This window comes from Ranitomeya variabilis, chromosome 2, assembly GCF_051348905.1.
Source record: "Ranitomeya variabilis isolate aRanVar5 chromosome 2, aRanVar5.hap1, whole genome shotgun sequence".
NCBI lineage: Eukaryota > Metazoa > Chordata > Amphibia > Anura > Dendrobatidae > Ranitomeya > Ranitomeya variabilis.
In genome coordinates, this window is record NC_135233.1 from 163,911,091 (window position 1) to 163,931,564 (window position 20,474).

At 43.2% G+C, this 20,474-nt stretch overlaps 2 long non-coding RNA genes across 13 annotated transcripts in view; one reads left to right on the top strand and one right to left on the bottom strand.

Moving 5' to 3' along the window:
- Positions 1–20,474, bottom strand: part of LOC143804741 (uncharacterized) — a 1,170,763-nt gene that overhangs the window by 215,934 nt on the left and 934,355 nt on the right. The window lies entirely within an intron of this gene.
- LOC143804743 (uncharacterized) overlaps positions 19,465–20,474 on the top strand; it is a 123,240-nt gene continuing 122,230 nt past the window's right edge. For both annotated transcript variants that reach the window (XR_013221095.1, XR_013221094.1), the window contains exon 1: positions 19,465–19,508. This is a non-coding gene — a long non-coding RNA (uncharacterized LOC143804743). The remainder of the gene's footprint in view (positions 19,509–20,474) is intronic.

Here is a 20,474-nt window from a genome sequence, read left to right on the forward strand (position 1 = left end):
GTTGGACTCTTAGTCCTAAGTTTGTTTTGTATTTTTGTTCCAGTTCACAGTTGTGTTATTTTTCTGTAGCTGGAAGCTCTTGTGGACTGAAATTGCCACTCTGGTGTCATGAGTTGACACATGAGTCTTAAAGTAATTTCAGGATGGTATTTTAGAGAGGGTTTTCAGCTGACCGTGAAGTCCCCTTTTGTATTTTCCTACTATCTAGTAAGCGGACCTCGCTTTGCTGAACCTACCTTCATACTACGTATGTCTTTTCCTCTGAATTCACCGTCAATATTTGCGGGGGGCTTCTGTCTCCTTTTTGGGGGAATTTCTCTAGAGGTAAGCCAGGTCTGTTTTTCCTCTATTAGGGTTAGTTAGTCCTCCGGCTGGCGCTGGGCGTCTAGGGGCAACGTAGGTACGCCACCCGGCCACTATTAGTTGTGTGGTAGGTTTAGCTCACGGTCAGCTCGAGATTCCATCACCCAAGAGCTAGTCCTTATTTATGTTTTTCTGACGTTCTCTTGCCATTGGGAACCATGACAGTATGGCCGGCCAAGTGTTAAAACTGTTGGCAGAAGAAAGGAGAGAAAAAGAAGTCTGCAGATTTTTTTTTTTTTTTCTGAGTTTGCTTTATAGTTGACTCAGTTGCATTTCTGCTCTAATTGCAGCCTTTGTCTCTCTCTCCTTCTAATACTTGAATGGCTCTGATTCCACCTGATTAAAATGGATCCTCAGAGTTTGGCTGCAGGTTTGAATGATCTTGCTACGAAGGTTCAAAATTTACAGGATTTTGTTATTCATGCTCCTATATCTGAACCTAGAATTCCTTTACCAGAATTTTTCTCCGGGGATAGATCTCGTTTTCTGAATTTCAGATATAATTGTAAATTGTTTCTTTCTCTGAGATCTCGCTCCGCTGGAGATCCCGCACAGCAGGTTAGGATTGTAATTTCCTTGCTGCGGGGTGACCCTCAAGACTGGGCATTTGCATTGGCGCCAGGGGATCCTGCGTTGCTCAATGTGGATGCGTTTTTTCTGGCTTTGGGGTTGCTTTATGAGGAACCTAATTTAGAGATTCAGGCTGAAAAAGCCTTGATGGCCCTATCTCAAGGGCAAGATGAAGCTGAAATATACTGCCAAAAATTTCGTAAATGGTCTGTGCTTACTCAGTGGAATGAGTGCGCCCTGGCGGCGAATTTCAGAGAGGGTCTCTCTGATGCCATTAAAGATGTTATGGTGGGGTTCCCTGCGCCTACAGGTCTGAATGAGTCCATGACAATGGCTATTCAGATTGATCGGCGTTTGCGGGAGCGTAAACCTGTGCACCATTTGGCGGTGTCTTCTGAGAAGGCGCCAGAGAATATGCAATGTGATAGAATTCTGTCCAGAAGCGAACGGCAGAATTTTAGGCGAAAAAATGGGTTGTGCTTCTATTGTGGTGATTCAACTCATGTTATATCAGCATGCTCTAAACGTACAAAAAAGGTTGATAAGTCTATTTCAATTGGCACTTTACAGTCTAAGTTTATTCTATCTGTGACCTTGATTTGTTCATTATCGTCAATTACCGCAGATGCCTATGTCGACTCTGGCGCCGCTTTGAGTCTTATGGATTGGTCCTTTGCCAGGCGCTGTGGGTTTGATTTAGAGCCTCTGGAAGTTCCTATACCTCTGAAGGGTATTGACTCTACGCCATTGGCTAGTAATAAACCACAATACTGGACACAAGTGACTATGCGTATGAATCCAGACCAACAGGAGATGATTCGCTTCCTTGTGTTGTACAATCTACATGATGTTTTGGTGCTTGGATTGCCATGGTTACAATCTCATAACCCAGTCCTTGACTGGAAAGCAATGTCTGTGTTAAGCTGGGGATGTCAGGGGGCTCATGGGGACGTACCTTTGGTTTCCATTTCGTCATCTATTCCCTCTGAGATTCCGGAATTTTTATCTGATTATCGTGATGTTTTTGAGGAGCCTAAGCTTGGTTCACTACCTCCTCACAGAGATTGCGATTGTACCATAGATCTGATTCCGGGAAGTAAATTTCCAAAGGGTCGTTTATTTAATCTATCTGTACCTGAACATGCTGCTATGCGAGAATATATTAAGGAGTCCCTGGAAAAGGGACATATTCGTCCTTCTTCATCTCCCTTAGGAGCCGGTTTTTTCTTTGTATCTAAAAAAGATGGCTCTTTGAGGCCGTGTATTGATTATCGACTCTTGAATAAAATTACAGTCAAATATCAGTATCCTCTGCCACTGCTGACTGATTTGTTTGCTCGAATAAAGGGGGCTAAGTGGTTCTCTAAGATTGATCTCCGTGGGGCGTATAATTTAGTGCGAATTAAGCAGGGGGATGAGTGGAAAACCGCATTTAATACGCCCGAGGGCCATTTTGAGTATTTAGTAATGCCTTTTGGTCTTTCAAATGCCCCTTCAGTCTTTCAGTCCTTTATGCATAACATTTTCCGTGAATATTTGGATAAATTTATGATTGTGTATCTGGATGATATTTTGATTTTTTCGGATGACTGGGACTCTCATGTCCAACAGGTCAGGAGGGTTTTTCAGGTTTTGCGGTCTAATTCCTTGTGTGTGAAGGGTTCTAAGTGTATTTTTGGGGTTCAAAAGATTTCTTTTTTGGGGTACATTTTTTCCCCCTCTTCCATTGAGATGGATCCTGTCAAGGTTCAGGCTATTTGTGATTGGACGCAACCTACTTCTCTTAAGAGCCTACAGAAATTTTTGGGCTTTGCTAATTTTTATCGTCGATTTATAACTGGTTTTTCTGATGTTGCTAGACCTTTGACTGATTTGACTAAAAAGGGTGCTGATGTTGCTGATTGGTCTCCTGCTGCTGTGGAGGCCTTTCGGGAGCTTAAGCGCCGCTTTTCTTCCGCCCCTGTGTTGCGTCAGCCTGATGTTACTCTTCCTTTTCAGGTTGAGGTCGACGCTTCCGAGATCGGAGCTGGGGCAGTTTTGTCGCAGAAAAGTTCCGACTGCTCCGTGATGAGACCTTGTGCGTTCTTTTCTCGAAAATTTTCGCCCGCCGAGCGAAATTATGATATTGGTAATCGGGAGCTTTTGGCTATGAAGTGGGCTTTTGAGGAGTGGCGTCATTGGCTCGAGGGGGCTAGACATCAGGTGGTGGTATTGACCGATCACAAGAATTTGATTTATCTTGAGTCTGCCAGGCGCCTGAATCCTAGACAGGCGCGCTGGTCGTTGTTTTTCTCTCGGTTTAATTTTGTGGTCTCATATCTACCAGGTTCTAAAAATGTGAAGGCGGATGCCCTTTCTAGGAGTTTTGAGCCTGATTCCCCTGGTGATTCTGAACCTACAGGTATCCTTAAGGATGGAGTGATATTATCTGCTGTTTCCCCAGACCTGCGACGGGCTTTGCAGGAGTTTCAGGCGGATAGACCTGATCGTTGCCCGCCTGGTAGACTGTTTGTTCCTGATGATTGGACCAGTAGAGTCATCTCGGAGGTTCATTCTTCTGCGTTGGCAGGTCATCCTGGAATCTTTGGTACCAGGGATTTGGTGGCTAGGTCCTTCTGGTGGCCTTCCCTGTCTCGAGATGTACGAGTTTTTGTGCAGTCTTGTGATGTTTGTGCTCGGGCCAAGCCTTGTTGTTCTCGGGCTAGTGGATTGTTGTTATCCTTGCCTATTCCGAAGAGGCCTTGGACTCACATCTCTATGGATTTTATTTCTGATCTCCCTGTTTCTCAGAAAATGTCTGTCATCTGGGTGGTGTGTGACCGTTTTTCTAAGATGGTTCATTTGGTACCCTTGCCTAAGTTGCCTTCCTCATCCGAGTTGGTTCCTCTGTTTTTTCAAAATGTGGTTCGCTTGCATGGTATTCCGGAGAATATCGTTTCTGACAGGGGGACCCAGTTCGTGTCTAGATTTTGGCGGGCGTTCTGTGCTAGGATGGGCATTGATTTGTCTTTTTCGTCTGCGTTCCATCCTCAGACTAATGGCCAGACCGAGCGAACTAATCAGACCTTGGAGACTTATTTGAGGTGTTTTGTGTCTGCGGATCAGGATGACTGGGTTGCCTTTTTGCCGTTGGCAGAGTTTGCCCTCAATAATCGGGCTAGTTCTGCCACTTTGGTTTCTCCTTTCTTTTGCAATTCGGGGTTTCATCCTCGTTTTTCTTCCGGTCAGGTGGAGTCTTCGGATTGTCCTGGAGTGGATACTGTGGTGGATAGGTTGCATAGGATTTGGGGACAGGTGGTGGACAATTTGAAGTTGTCCCAGGAGAAGACTCAGCGTTTTGCCAACCGCCGTCATCGTGTTGGTCCTCGTCTTCGTGTTGGGGACTTGGTGTGGTTGTCTTCTCGTTTTGTCCCTATGAGGGTTTCTTCTCCTAAGTTTAAGCCTCGGTTCATCGGCCCGTATAAGATTTTGGAGATTCTTAACCCTGTGTCCTTTCGATTAGACCTCCCTGCATCTTTTTCTATCCATAATGTCTTCCATCGGTCATTATTGCGCAGGTATGAGGTACCGGTTGTGCCTTCCGTTGAGCCTCCGGCTCCGGTGTTGGTTGAGGGTGAATTGGAGTACGTTGTGGAGAAGATCTTGGACTCCCGTGTTTCCAGACGGAAACTTCAGTATCTGGTCAAGTGGAAGGGCTACGGTCAGGAGGATAATTCTTGGGTGACAGCCTCTGATGTTCATGCCTCTGATTTGGTCCGTGCCTTTCATAGGGCTCATCCTGATCGCCCTGGTGGTTCTTGTGAGGGTTCGGTGCCCCCTCCTTGAGGGGGGGGGTACTGTTGTGAATTTGTTTTTTGGGCTCCCCCGGTGGTCACTGGTGGTACTGGATTTGTGTGCTTCACTTTCTCTGTTCACCTGTTTCCATCAGGATATGGGAGTATCCTATTTAGCCTTGCTGCTCAGTCATTCTAGTGCCGGCCATCAATGTAACCAGAGCCTTTCTGTTGCATGTTCCAGCTCCTAGTCTTCTGATCAGCTAAGTTGGACTCTTAGTCCTAAGTTTGTTTTGTATTTTTGTTCCAGTTCACAGTTGTGTTATTTTTCTGTAGCTGGAAGCTCTTGTGGACTGAAATTGCCACTCCGGTGTCATGAGTTGACACATGAGTCTTAAAGTAATTTCAGGATGGTATTTTAGAGAGGGTTTTCAGCTGACCGTGAAGTCCCCTTTTGTATTTTCCTACTATCTAGTAAGCGGACCTCGCTTTGCTGAACCTACCTTCATACTACGTATGTCTTTTCCTCTGAATTCACCGTCAATATTTGTGGGGGGCTTCTGTCTCCTTTTTGGGGGAATTTCTCTAGAGGTAAGCCAGGTCTGTTTTTCCTCTATTAGGGTTAGTTAGTCCTCCGGCTGGCGCTGGGCGTCTAGGGGCAACGTAGGTACGCCACCCCGCCACTATTAGTTGTGTGGTAGGTTTAGCTCACGGTCAGCTCGAGATTCCATCACCCAAGAGCTAGTCCTTATTTATGTTTTTCTGACGTTCTCTTGCCATTGGGAACCATGACAGGCTGCATTCATTTCTATGGGGGGTTACATTATACTCTGTGGGGTGGCTGAATGATACTATATGTGGGCTGCATTATACTGTATCGAGGACTATGGGGAATACATTATAGTATATGAAGAACTATGGGGTGCATTATACTATAGAAAGTGAATTGTGCTACATGGATGACTATGGCAGTGCATTATACTATATAGAACACTATGAAGAGTGTATTATACTATGTGGAGGACTATGGGAAGTGTATAATACTATATGGAGGACTGGGGAGTGTATTATACTATATGGAGGACTATGGGGCATATTATATTATATGGAGGACTATGGGTGGTGCATTTTATAATATGGAGGACTGTGGTGCACATTATAATACATGGGGTGTATTATACTAAACAAGCAAAATGCTGCCTATTTATCGAGTGATTGGATTGTTTATGCCAAAACAGAAATAATTGTTCTCAGCAGCACATCGCTGTTGTAAACTGTAGAGGTGCTGCTGATAACATGATACTGTATGGTGATCTGTTAGTGATCTATTAGTGATCATTCTGTCTCCGTCATTCTTTCTCAAACGGTGGAAAGAGACCGGGAAACAAGCGTTGAACGATTTCAATATTGTCGATCACACTTGTTTAGCAGCCTGAGATCAGCGCGTGTAAATACAACTGAAATGCTTCTGTGTGATGTGCAATATGTCAGCATTTGGGGCCCCATTTTAAACTTTGCCTAGGGCCCCACTTTGCCTAAAACCAGCCCTGCCTGCAGGGCGGCTAATAATGAGGGCAATCTGGCCAGTTTATCCGTCCCCGAGGCTCTGGGGGACCCCTGGCCAGATTGCCCTCATGTGCGGCAGGCAGGGAGCAATCCCTGCAGCTCCGCTGCCTGCAAGTGAAAAAGGCAGCGGAGCGGAGCTGCAGGGAATGGATCCATCCTGCTTCCTGTCAGCGCTTCCTGTCACACAGCCGCACTGTGTGAGACAGGAAGCTGCCGGCGATGGTGGGGCTTCAGAATACCGTGCATAGGGGTGAGGTGAAGTGTGTGTGTACAGAGAGGTGAGTGGTGCTGTGTGTGTCTGTGTGTGTAGGTGGAGGAGAGGGCAATAATGGGGCAGAAGGCAATGATTGGGTTGACTGAAAGGGCAATGATGGGGTACTGGGGCAGAAGGCAATGATTGGGTTGACAGAGAGGGCAATGATGGGTTTGATGGGGCAGAAGGCAATGATTGGGTTGACAGAGAGGGCAATGATGGGGGTGATGGGGCTGAAGGCAATGATTGGGTTGACGGAGAGGGCAATGATAGGGGTGGTGGGGAGGAGGAAATTATGGAGGTGGTGGAAAGGATAATGATGGGGTGGTGGGGAGGAGGAAATGATGGAGGTGGTGGAGTGGGCAATAATGGGATGGTGGGGAGAAAGCAATAATGGAGGTGGTGAAGAGGGAAATCATGGGGGTTGGGGAGAGGGCAATAATGGGATGCGGGGGATTTATAATGGATTTAAGAACAGAAGAGGTGGAGGAAGACATTATTATCGATTATTATGTCTAACACAGTCCCTTAGTATAAAGTGTACTCACTTATGTATAGCACAGTCCCTTAGCTTTGTCACCTTAAAAGGAGGGGGGCCCAGACACATTTCCTGCGGAGGGGCCCCAAGCTGTCTGTGTCCGCCCCTGAGTCTGCCTATGGGGGTTGCATTATACTATATAGAATGTGCCTATGGGGGGTGCATTATACAATAGAGAGTATGCCTATGATGGTGCATTATACTATAAAGTCTGCCTATGGGGGCTGCATTATACTATATAGAGTCTGCCTACGGGGATTGTGTTATACTACAGAGCAGTGGCGGCGAATCTATGGCACGGTTGCCAGAGGGGGAACGTATAGCAGGACTATTGCCACCACCACTCTTCTCAGCCCCCTCACCATCTCTCTCATCACTAGCACTGTGGCCACACTTCTCAGCATGTGTGCCGTCCCATCAGATCATGCATCCTCCCAGCAGTCTGCACAGGAGGAAGCGCAGGAGAGTGGCCGCACTAGTGCCCACAGGTAGGATTGTGATATATGAAGAGACCAGATCAGCATTGGAACAGGCAGAAGTGAGTACTTACCGCATATACTCATGTATAAGCTGAGTTTTTCAGCACTTTTTTTGTGCTGAAAATGCCCTCCTCGACTTATACACGAGCTTTGTCCCAGAAGACGGCGGGGGAGGGGGAGCGGTGGAGCAGCGGGTCACATGAGGCAGGAGCCGGCAGCTGAGGCTAAAGCCTGTGCCCGCTGCTAAAGAGAAATTAATTTTCACTGCACTGGCAGTGAATATTCATTTCTGTTATAGCGCGCACAGTGTCAGCAGGAGTCACCATCATCGTGCAGCTGCCGGGCTATCACAGGTGCCCACTCATTAAGGTAATGAATATTCAACTCTTCTCCACTCCCATAGGTGGGGGGCCATTATACTGTGGGGGCCATTATACTGTATGGAGGACTATGTGGAGCCATTATACTCTATGGAGATCTATGTGGAGCCATTGTACTGTCGCCTCCTGAAGAAGCGGTCTGTGAAACGCGCGTAGAGGCAGAGGGACGCCGAGGTATTGCCACACTACAGCACTTTGGTAAAGTACCATATTTATTTTTCATTAAGCCTCCAGTTATTAGAACTTTGTAATTACTAGTCCAAACATCCTTTTCAGGCGCACATTATTCCACATGCCTTAGTTGGTTTGGTGCTTAAATAGTCTAATTGATAGACATTGGTCACAATACTAACAACATAGGCCATTGTGACGCTTCTTTGGATTTTTATATACGGTAGTGAATTACCTTGCTATTTAGCTTGATACTTTATAAGAGAGGTTCATTATAGAAATATATTAGGTATTACAGCACTGTAGGCTTATGGTGGCTTCCTTACGGCTATGTAGTCCCTCTTTTAATGGAATCTGCACTTGTCTATTTATTTGTTGATTGATTCAGATGTTTATCTGGTTTTAACTTCTTGTGTTTAATAAACTATATTTTATTCAAATATATCACCTGTTTTGGAGTCTAATATTTAATAGATTTTCCAAAAAAAAGTGACACAAATATCAAGGTTGGCCTGAAACTTTCTGTAAGGTTTTAACTTTGGCCCTCTATGTATTTGAGTTTGATGTCCCTGCCTTAAAGGGCATGTTCTCATCATGATAAAGTGTTACAATTGCAAAGAGGTTGTAAAAACAAACAACTTTGCAATTTTACTTTTGATTAAATATCCTCTCCATTCTCAAGAACAGACCTTCACTACAATTGGTGGCTAGTATCTTGGGTTTGGAGTTCAGCGCTTACAAGCTCTTTGATATTGACTCTATAGCGCGCTAATGTACGAGTTGTCGTTCTATTCTAAAACCTCAGCATTCAAGGTACTTTGTGAAAAATAAGTGGGTTTTGGATTGCAGTTTGAGCACTCGGTCTCTAAAAGGTTCGCGATCACTGCTATAGAGTCTGCCTATGGGGGGGTGCATTATACTACATAGAGTCTGCCTATGGGGAGTGCATTATATTATGACGAGTCTGCCTATGGTGAGTGCATTATACTATATGGAGGCCTATGAGCTGTACATTATACTATATGGAGGCCTATGGGGAGTGAATTATACTTGAGGACTATCTGGTGAATTATACTATATGCAGGCTATCTAGGAGGCCATCAAACAATGTGCAGATTACAGTGACCGGGCCATCAAACAGTTTGGGGGATACTAAAGGGTCAGTATATATATATATATATAGTGAGGGGCCATTATACTGTGTATAAGAGAGAATCATACTGTGTATAGGGGAGATATACAGAGGGGAGACTCGGGACATTATTAAATGTAAAGTGGGTACTTATTGTTATAGCGGAACTCAGGTTACTGTGACTATTAAAGGGGCACACAGAGAACATTATTACTTTCTAGGGGACAAAATGTGGGCACTGTTTACTAGGGCACTTGAACGGCATTACTAAATTCTAGAGGGTTGCTTTAGAATTTAGAGCGCACAGGGAACCACACAGCAGTGGCAATAATAGGGACACATACGGCAGCAGCATCTCTGCATTGGAGTATCAGCAGAATGAGGAGTTTGTGCAGGCTGGGAATAGTCCCTTTGGGGACAGTGCTGAAAATATGAGACGTGAAATGTGTCTTTGTTGCAATCTCTGCAGACAAGTTCTGGCTGGAAGAAGTTGTCTTGTTGGTCTGGGCCAAATGGCAAAGACATGTAAAGTGAACAATTCCACCAGAAAGAGCGTCCTCTGTAAGTCAACATCTATAACTGTGCTGTAATCACTTATATATTCCTTAAGACTGGTATCTCCCACTGACCATATGGTGGCAATATCAATGTTGGTCTTTATATAGAGTTTAACTGGTCTGTAGGAGCGAGAACTCTTAATGGTTGGAAGAGGATCAAATACTTATTTCTCACTTCAAAATGGAAATAAATTTATATAATGTGATTTTCTGGATTTTATTTTGGATATTCTATCTCTCAATGTTAGAATTAACCTACCCTGAAAATTATAAACTGTTCATGTCATTGTCAGTGGGCAAAATTACAAAATCAGCAAGGGATCAAATACTTATCCCCCCCCCTGTATATGCCCTCCGTCCTTTATCCTGGACCCCATCCTGATATATATCCCTCATCCTAGTATATGTGCCTTATCCTGGGCCTCATCCTGATATATATACAGTACAGACCAAAAGTTTGGACACACCTTCTCATTTAACCCATTCACCCCAAAGCCTGTTTTCACCTAAGTGACACGGCCAATTTTTTGAATTCTGACCACTGTCACTTTATGAGGTCATAACTCTAAAACGCTTCAACGGATCCTGGTGATTCTGACATAGTTTTCTCGTGACATATTGTACTTCATGATAGTGGTAAAACTTCTTCGATATGACTTGCATTTATTTGTGAAAAAAACAAAAATTTGTCGAAAATTATGAAAATTTAGCAATTTTCAAACTTTTAGTTTTTATGCCCTTAAATTAGAGAGTTATATCTCATAATATAGTTAATAAACAACATTTCCCACATGTCTGCTTTACATGAGCACAATTTTGGAAACATAATTTTTTTTTGTTAGGGAGTTATAAGGGTTAAAAGTTGACCAGCGATTTCTCATTTTTGCAAGAAAATTTGCAAAACCATTTTTTTACGGACCACCTCACACTTGAAGTGACTTTGAGGGGTCTATATGACAGAAAATGCCCAAAAGTGACACCATTCTAAAAACTGCACCCCTCAAGGTACTCAAAACCATATTCAAAAAGTTTATTAACCCTTCAGGTGCTTCACAGGAATTTTTGTAATGTTTAAAAAAAATTGAACATTCAACTTTTTTTTCACAAAATTTTTACTTCAGATCCAATTTGTTTTATTTTACCAAGGGTAACAGGAGAAATTGGACCAAAAAAGTCGTTGTACAATTTGTCCTGAGTACGCCGATACCCCACATGTTGGGGTAAACCATTGATTGGGCACATGGCAGAGCTCGGACGGGAAGGAGCGACATTTGACTTTTCAATGCAAGATTTGCTGGAATTGAGATCGGAACCCATGTCGCAATTGGAGAGCCCCTGATGTGCCTAAACAGTGGAAACCCCCACAAGTGACACCATTTTGGAAAGTAGACCCTCTAAGGAACTAATCTAGATGTGTGGTGAGCACTTTGAACCTCCAAGTGCTTCACAGAAGTTTATAATGTAGAGCCGTAAAAAAAAAATCATATTAATTTTCACAAAAAATGATCTTTTTGCCCCAAATTTTTTATTTTCCCAAGGGTAACAGGATAAATTGGACCTCAAAGGTTGTTGTGCAATTTGTCCTGAGTACGCTGATACTTCATATATGGGGATAAACCACTGTTTGGGCGCATGGCAGAGCTCGGAAGGGAAGGAGCGCCATTTGACTTTTCAATGCAAAATTGGCTGGAATTGAGATCGGAACCCATGTCGTGTTTGGAGAGCCCCTGACGTGCCTAAACAGTGGAAACCCCCACAAGTGACACCATTTTGGAAAGAAGACCCCCTAAGGAACTTAACTAGATGTGTGGTGAGCACTTTTAACCCCCAATTGTTTCACTAAAGTTTAGAATGTAGCGCTGTGAAAATTAAAAAATCATTTTTTCTTTCCACAAAATGATGTTTTAGCCCGCAATTTTTTTTTACCAAGGGTAACAGGAGAAATTGGACCACAAAAGTTATTGTCCAATTTGTCCTGAGTACGCTGATACCCCATACATTGGGGGGAACCACTGTTTGGGCGCACGGCAGAGCTCGGAAGGGAAGGAGCGCCGTTTGAATTGCAGACTTAGATGGATTGGTCTGCAGGTGTCATGTTGCATTTGCAGAGCCCCTGATGTACCTAAACAGTAGAAACCCCCCACAAGTGACCACATATTGGAAACTAGACCCCCCGAGGAACTTATCTAGATGTGTTGTGAGAACTTTGAACCAACTAGTGTTTCACTACAGTTTATCACGCAGAGCCGCGAAAATAAAAAATATTTTTTTTCCACGAAAATGATATTTTAGCCCCCACGTTTTTATTTTCCCAAGAGTAACAGGAGAAATTGGACAACAAAAGTTGTTGTCCAATTTGTCCTGAGTACGCTGATACCCCATATATGGGGGGAACCACTGTTTGGGCGCACAGCAGAGCTCGGAAGGGAAGGAGCGCCGTTTGAATTGCAGACTTAGATGGATTGGTCTGCAGGTGTCATGTTGCATTTGCAAAGCCCCTGATGTACCCAAACAGTAGAAACCCCCCACAAGTGACACCATATTGGAAACTAGACCCCCCAGGGAACTTATCTAGATGTGTTTTCACGCAGAGCCGCGAAAATAATTTTTTTTTTTTCTACGAAAATGATATTTTAGTCCCCACGTTTTTATTTTCCCAAGGGTAACAGGACAAATTGGACCCCAAAAGTTGTTGTCCAACTTGTCCTGAGAACGCTGATACCCCATATGTTGGGGGGAACCACTGTTTGGGCGCACAGGAGAACTCGGAAGGGAGGAGCACTGTTTTAGTTTTTCAAAGCAGAATTGGCTGGAATTGAGATCGGACGCCATGTCGCGTTTGGAGAGCCCCTGATGTGCCTAAACAGTGAAAACTCCCCAATTCTAACTGAAACCCTAACCCCAACCCTAACCCCAGCCCTATCCCTAGCCCTAACCCCAACCCTAGCCCTAACCCTAGTCCTAACCCTAGCGCTACTTTCACACTAGCGTTTTTTTGCATACGTCGCAATGCGTCGTTTTGGCGAAAAAACGCATCCTGCAAAGTCATCTGCAGGATGCGTTTTTTCCCCATAGACTAACATTAGCGACGCATTGCGACGTATTGACACACGTCGCAACCGTCGTGCGACGGTTGCGTCGTGTTGTGGCGGACCGCCGGCAGCAAAAAACGTTACATGTAACTTTTTTTGTGCCGACGGTCCACCATTTCCGACCGTGCATGCGCGGCTGGAACTCCGCCCCCACCTCCCCGCACCTCACAATGGGGCAGCGGATGCATGGAAAAACAGCATCCGCTGCCCCCGTTGTGCGGCGCTTGCACAGCATGCGTCGGTACATCGGGCCGACGCAGCACGACGGCCCCGTACCGACGCTAGTGTGAAAGTAGCCTAACGGGAAAATGAAAATAAATATATTTTTTAAAATGTTCTTATTTTTCCCTATCTAAGGGGGTGATGAAGGGGGATTTGATTTACTTTTATAGCGGGTTTTTTAGCGGATTTTTATGGTTGGCAGCCATCACACACTAAAAGACGCTTTTTATTGCAAAAAATAGTTTTTGCATCACCACATTTTGAGAGCTATAATTTTTCCATATTTTGGTCCACAGAGTCATGTGAGATCTTGTTTTTTGCGGGACGAGTTGACGTTTTTATTGGTACCAGTTTCGGGCACATGACATTTTTTGATCGCTTTTTATTCCGATTTTTGGGAGGCGGAATGAACAAAAACCAGCAATTCCTGAAATTCTTTTAGGGGGGGGGCGTTTATACCGTTCCGCGTTTGGTAAAAAAGATAAAGCAGTTTTATTCTTCGGGTCAGTACGATTACAGCGATATCTCATTTATGTAATTTTTTTATGTTTTGGCGCCTTTACACAATAAAAACTATTTTATATAAAAAAATAATTGTTTTTGCATCGCTTTATTCTGAGAGCTATAACTTTTTTATTTTTCTGCTTATGATGCTGTATGGCAGCTTTTTTTTTGCAGGACAAGATGACGTTTTCAGCGGTACCATGGTTATTTATATCCGTCTTTTTGATCGCGTGTTATTCCACTGTTTGTTTGGTGGTATGAGAATAAAGAGTTGTTTTTTGCCTCGTTTTTTTTTTTTTTATTATGGTGTTCACTGAAGGGGTTAACTAGTGATATAGTTTTATAGGTGGGGTCGTTACCGACGCGGCGATACCAAATATGTGTACTTTTATTGTGTGATTTTTTTTATTTAGATAAAGAAATGTATTTATGGGAATATTTTTTTTTTTTTTCTTTATTTAGGAATTTTTTTTTTATTTTTTTTTTACACATGTGGAAATTTTTTTTTTAACTTTTTTACTTTGTCCCAGGGGGGGACATCACAGATCGGTGATCTGACAGTGTGCACAGCACTCTGTCAGATCACCGATCTGACAGACAAGGGCAGAGGCTTGCCGGCGCCTGCTATTAGGAACTCTCTGCAGGCGCCGGCAAGCTAGGGCATCTCATGACCCGGAAGGAGTTCCGCGGCCATCTTGGATCCAGGGACTCCTTCCAGGTCACCGGAGCAGCGCGATCTCATCGCGCTGCTCCGGTGGGAGAGCGCAGGGAGCCCCCGTCCCTGCGCGATCCCCCTCTAGGCCGCTGTCACTATTGACAGCGGCATCAGAGGGGTTAAATGCCCGCGATCGGCGATAGCGCCGATCGTGGGCATTGCTGCGGGGTGTCAGCTGTCATATACAGCTGACACCCGCACCCGTACTGCGGCTGGCACTAATGCAGTGCCGGCAGCGCAGTACTAGTACGGCGCATGTCGGGAAGGGGTTAAAGATTTTTCTGTATTTTCATGATTATGAAACAACTGAAAATATGTCTTATATTCTAGGTTCTTCAAAGTAGCCACCTTTTGCTTTGATGACTGCTTTGCACACTCTTGGCATTCTCTTGATGAGCTTCAAGAGGTAGTCACCAGGAATGGTCTTTCAACAATCTTGAAGGAGTTCCCAGAGATTCTTAGCGCTTGTTGGCCCTTTTGCCTTCACTCTGCAGTCCAGCTCACCCCAAACTATCTCGATTGGGTTCAGGTCTGGTGACTGTGCAGTTTAGGTCATCTGGCGTAGCACCCAATCACTCTTCTTCTTGGTCAAATAGCCCTTACAATTTTCATAGTCACAAAAACACAGAAATATCTTTAAATGATAAGGTGTGTCCAAACTTTTGGTCTGTACTGTATATATATATATATATATATATATATATATATATATATACCGTATTTTTCGGACTACAAGACGCACTTTTTCCCCCCAAAAAAGGGGGGAAAATAGGGGGTGCGTCTAATAGTCGTAACGCAGGCTTACCGCGGCGGCAGAGGTGCGGCGGCAGAGGTGCGGCGGCAGAGGTGCGGGGACGAGGAGGCGCAGTGAGCGGGGACCCTTTCACCGGTGAGGTGATGCAGCAGCCCGGTAAGCAGCAGAGCCGGGAGAATCCTGTTGTTATCGGTGGCGGCGGCCATCTTCCTGAGGCCGCGCGTGCGCAGATGGAGTGCTCTGCTTCCCGGGGCTTCAGGAAAATGGCCGCGGGAGGCCGCGCGTGCGCAGATGGAGATCGCGGTGGCCATTTTTCTGAAGCCGAGTCTGGAGATTTAGATCTTGGCTTCAGGAAAATGGCCGCCGCGATCTCCATCTGCGCACACGTGGCCTCCCGCGGCCATTTTCCTGAAGCCCCGGGAACAGAGCACTTCATCTTTGCACGCGCGGCCTCAGGAAGATGGCTGCCACCACCGATAACAACAGGATTCACCCGGCTCTGCTGCTTACCGGGCTGCTGCATCACCTCACCGGTGAAAGGGACCCCTCTCACGCCATACCTCTCACTGCGCCTCCTCATCCCCGCACCTCTGCCGGTAACCACTGCTGCAACCCTCCCATGGACTCCAGGCCGTGGCGTCGCCCACCTAAGCAGGAAGGGACCCTGCTCAGGTGCACACCGTACCGTATCACCTCACCTCTGCCGACACCATGCCTCCTGTGACCCTGCTCTGCCACCGCCAGCCCTCAGGTAAGATTCTGTAAATTCGGACAATAAGACGGACCCCCATCTTATAAAAAATCTTTTTTTCTGCAATTTTCACCCCAAATTTGGGGTGCGTCTTATGGACCGTTGCGTCTTATAGTCCGAAAAATACGGGATATATATATATATATATATATATATATATATATATATATATATATATATATATATACTCAAAAAAAAGGAAAAGCAGCACAAAATAATTGAAAAAAAGTGGACTTTAATGCCTGAACGGCGTGGCAACGTTTCGGATGTGTTATCCTTTGTCAAGCAATGAATACAAGGGTGAGACCACATTTTATATCCAACACAAACATATCTCATTAACAAATCATTAAATATAATAAAGTCAATAGTATTAAACAGTGTTATTGTGCATCATCAGTGTAACAGTGCAATTGTGCAAGTTACTCAGCCCATCAAACCACAACTATTGACGGGTATTATGAATACCATACTGCGTGAAAATAATTAAAAATAGCTTAATAGCCAATTGTTATTAAAAACAAATCAGGTGTCCTTACTAACGATATTATAATCCGAGTACACTTACATACACAGCTCAGTAATGGCAGCCATGATCACGGCGTTCCCACGTGCCTACTGCACATGTCCGTGACATCACAGTCAGGGACCCACAATGCTTTGCCCTGCAGCTGCTCAGAGCCATCCGAGGACCATGGCGCCATATTAGCTAGGGGCAGCTTTGCCCACACGGAGGACAGGACCACATAACTATTGCAATAGCAATATAAAAAATACAATAGCGATCCTAGTAACCCCGAACTCTGCATTACTCAGGAATTATTGTACAGAATATGAAAAACATAAAAAATATATAAAAAAATAAAATATATATAAAAATAAAAAAATTATGTACAAAATTAAACTACTCCATACACGGTCATATATATAAGAATAGTCTTCTCTACTCGGGAACATACTCGATGTGCCGCCGTATTTAAAGGGACCCAGACATAAGTCTGTAATACGTCACCAAGGTCCAGGAAGCCCCCCTTATTAAAGTAAATTAAGACAATCTTAGAGAATGCTGTACATAAACAAATTATTGATCAGGATTTATATGATTTTCTGACCATTAAATTTCCAGTGACACCGGTAATATACACGCTACCAAAGATCCACAAATCTCTCGTGCACCCCCCGGGTAGACCAATAGTGTCAGGATGTGGCTCTATTTTTTCAAATATTGGGATTTTTCTGGATAAAATCCTTAACCCAATTGCTGGTTGCGCGGAATCATTTGTTAGAGACACCACTGATTTTTTAGAAAAAATAAGTGGGATTGAGGTGTTTGGCGAAGTGGTTTTGGCATCGTTTGATGTCACTTCGCTATATACCTCGATTGACCATGCTCGGGGGCTCGCCGCAGTTAATAAAAAGTTACTAACTACCCACTATTCTAGTGAGGCCAGGGGTTTTGTAATACAGCTGTTGGAACTAGTGTTGACTAGAAATTATTTTTTATTTGGAGACATTTTTTATTTGCAATTACGCGGGACTGCCATGGGCGCGAACATGGCACCCGCGTATGCAAATATAGTTATGAGTGTCATCGAGGAGGACTTCGTCTATGTGTCCCACCACTTCGGCCAAGTGGCCGAGTGGTGGAGGTACATAGACGATGTCTTCCTTGTATGGATGGGTACAACAGAGTCCTTACTTAAATTTCATGACTACCTGAATACAATTGATGAAACAATTAAATTCACCCTTGTACACTCTTGTACTAACATACAATTTTTGGATGTTAATGTTCAAATTGAGAATGGTAAATTTACTACTCAATTGTTTACAAAAGCCACAGATAGAAATGATTTATTGCTTTTCAATAGTCAACACCCCAGAAAAACTAAAGAGTCAATCCTGTACAGTCAGCTTTTGCGGGTCAAAAGAATTGAAAGTAACGAAGATTCTTTAAAAAAATCTATGGAAGGGACATGTGGGAAATTCTCTGAAAGAGGGTATCCAAAAAAATTGTTGCAAATACAGAAGAATAAGGTTGATATATTACCGAGAAATGAACTACTACAGAAAAAACCTAAATAGAAGGAATTTGATCGTATTCCTTTTGTAACGTCGTATTGTGTGGAGAGTGGCAAAATTGCTGACATTATATGCAAACATTGGGGAATGCTTTATAAATGTTCTCCCGAAGTGAAGGAGTTCTCTAAACCACCAATTTTCTCATATAAACGTAGTCGAACTATTGCGTCTACTCTGGTGAAGTCTGATATAGGGTCATTTAAAAAACAGGGTCAGGCCACACTTACTGGCAACAGTAGGAAAGGTTGTTTTCCATGCTTGTCCTGTATTAATTCTAATTTGATGCTCAAGGGGTCTAATTTCTTCCATCCAATCACGAATGAGGAATATAGGATACAGCATTATTTGACATGCGACAGAATTTGTTGTATATTTACTCCAGTGTCCTTGTTCCTTATGGTATGTCGGTGAAACTACGTGTGATTTCAAGACTAGAATCAATCAACACTGACATACCATAAGGAAGAAACGTTTGGATCTACCAGTGTCTAAGCATTTCACGGAGAAGTGTCATACTGAAAAACAACTGCGGTTCCGTATTATTGATATGGTACCGGTTCAGAGAAGGGGAGGTGACCGAATACGGTTACTTAAAAAGAAAGAGTTGGAATGGATAAAAAAACTGAATACTTTAAAACCTTATGGTCTTAATGTGGATTTCAAACTTAATTCAATTATGTAAATGTGATAGTGGTTATATTCTCTCCTAAGTGCATATTTTATATATATTTTTTATGTTTTAAAAGAAACTTATGGAGTTATTTGTCCTTTTTCAGGTGTCCTATCTTACATACCGAGACACTATATTGTGGCTACGACTTTGAGCAATGGACGATGGACCCATACTGACTATTCTATAATGTGGATTTTTTGCTTTCCTTTTTCCTTGATCTCTGCATCTCTCTTGATATTTTGATTATTTTGGATATATAATTATAGAGAATAAAAGCTTGAATTTATAAACATAGTAAACCCCCCTGCTTTGGTCATTTTGTCTTTTATGTCTCTCTAGGGATGTTGAAAATGTAGCCAAAGATTGGGTCATGTGCGTCATATTGTAGGGGTTTGGAGAAACACGGGGGGTACCCGCCCCCAAAGGTCTCCGTTTCCCTACTCAGGGTCAGGATGCCCCTCTTTAATAAGGGGGGCTTCCTGGACCGTGGTGACGTATTACAGACTTATGTCTGGGTCCCTTTAAATACGGCGGCACATCGAGTATGTTCCCGAGTAGAGAAGACTATTCTTATATATATGACCGTGTATGGAGTAGTTTAATTTTGTACATAATTTTTTTATTTTTATATATATTTTATTTTTTTATATATTTTTAATGTTTTTCATATTCTGTACAATAATTCCTGAGTAATGCAGAGTTCGGGGTTACTAGGATCGCTATTGTATTTTTTATATTGCTATTGCAATAGTTATGTAGTCCTGTCCTCCGTGTGGGCAAAGCAGCCCCTAGCTAATATGGCGCCATGGTCCTCGGATGGCTCTGAGCAGCTGCAGGGCAGAGCATTGTGGGTCCCTGACTGTGATGTCACGGACATGTGCAGTAGGCACGTGGGAATGCCGTGATCATGGCTGCCATTACTGAGCTGTGTATGTAAGTGTACTCGGATTATAATATCGTTAGTAAGGACACCTGATTTGTTTTTAATAACAATTGGCTATTAAGCTATTTTTAATTATTTTCACGCAGTATGGTATTCATAATACCCGTCAATAGTTGTGGTTTGATGGGCTGAGTAACTTGCACAATTGCACTGTTACACTGATGATGCACAATAACACTGTTTAATACTATTGACTTTATTATATTTAATGATTTGTTAATGAGATATGTTTGTGTTGGATATAAAATGTGGTCTCACCCTTGTATTCATTGCTTGACAAAGGATAACACATCCGAAACGTTGCCACGCCGTTCAGGCATTAAAGTCCACTTTTTTTCAATTATTTTGTGCTGCTTTTCCTTTTTTTTGAGTTTATTACTTTTTGACCATTGGATTGCTGGTCGGAAGAGCTCTGCATGCCTTGTAAGGTAGTAATTTGATGCTGTTCCAATTTTTTCACTATATATATATATGTGGTATATATATAAGTTTTTGGCAAAAAAACCACATGTGTCTTCCTCCAGGTCCAAATGAGTACTGAATCAAGACCGCAAATGTAGTATAGGGAAGGGGAGAGAAAAAAAAAAGCCCATATGAGTTACTGGGTGTCACAGGTGTGTATAGAGAATTCCAATAGATTTGATTTAACCCGGTTAACCCCATAGCCAACAGTAACCCCTTGTGGTATTGATCCTTCCCCAAGGATTTCAACAACATGAAATAAACGAACGTTTAAAATCCACATTAAATACAAATTAAAATCAAGCTTATTTATAGGATACAAAAAAAAGATGCATATTAAATATTCAGATGTTCACAGCACAAAACAGAAAAAAAGGGGGTAATAGTGGAATAATTTCATATTAAGTAAATTACTGTGACTCTTTCCCAGAGCCCATTCGATTGTCAGGAATATTAGCAGAGACTCTTTACTTAAACATAAATGTAAGAAAAAT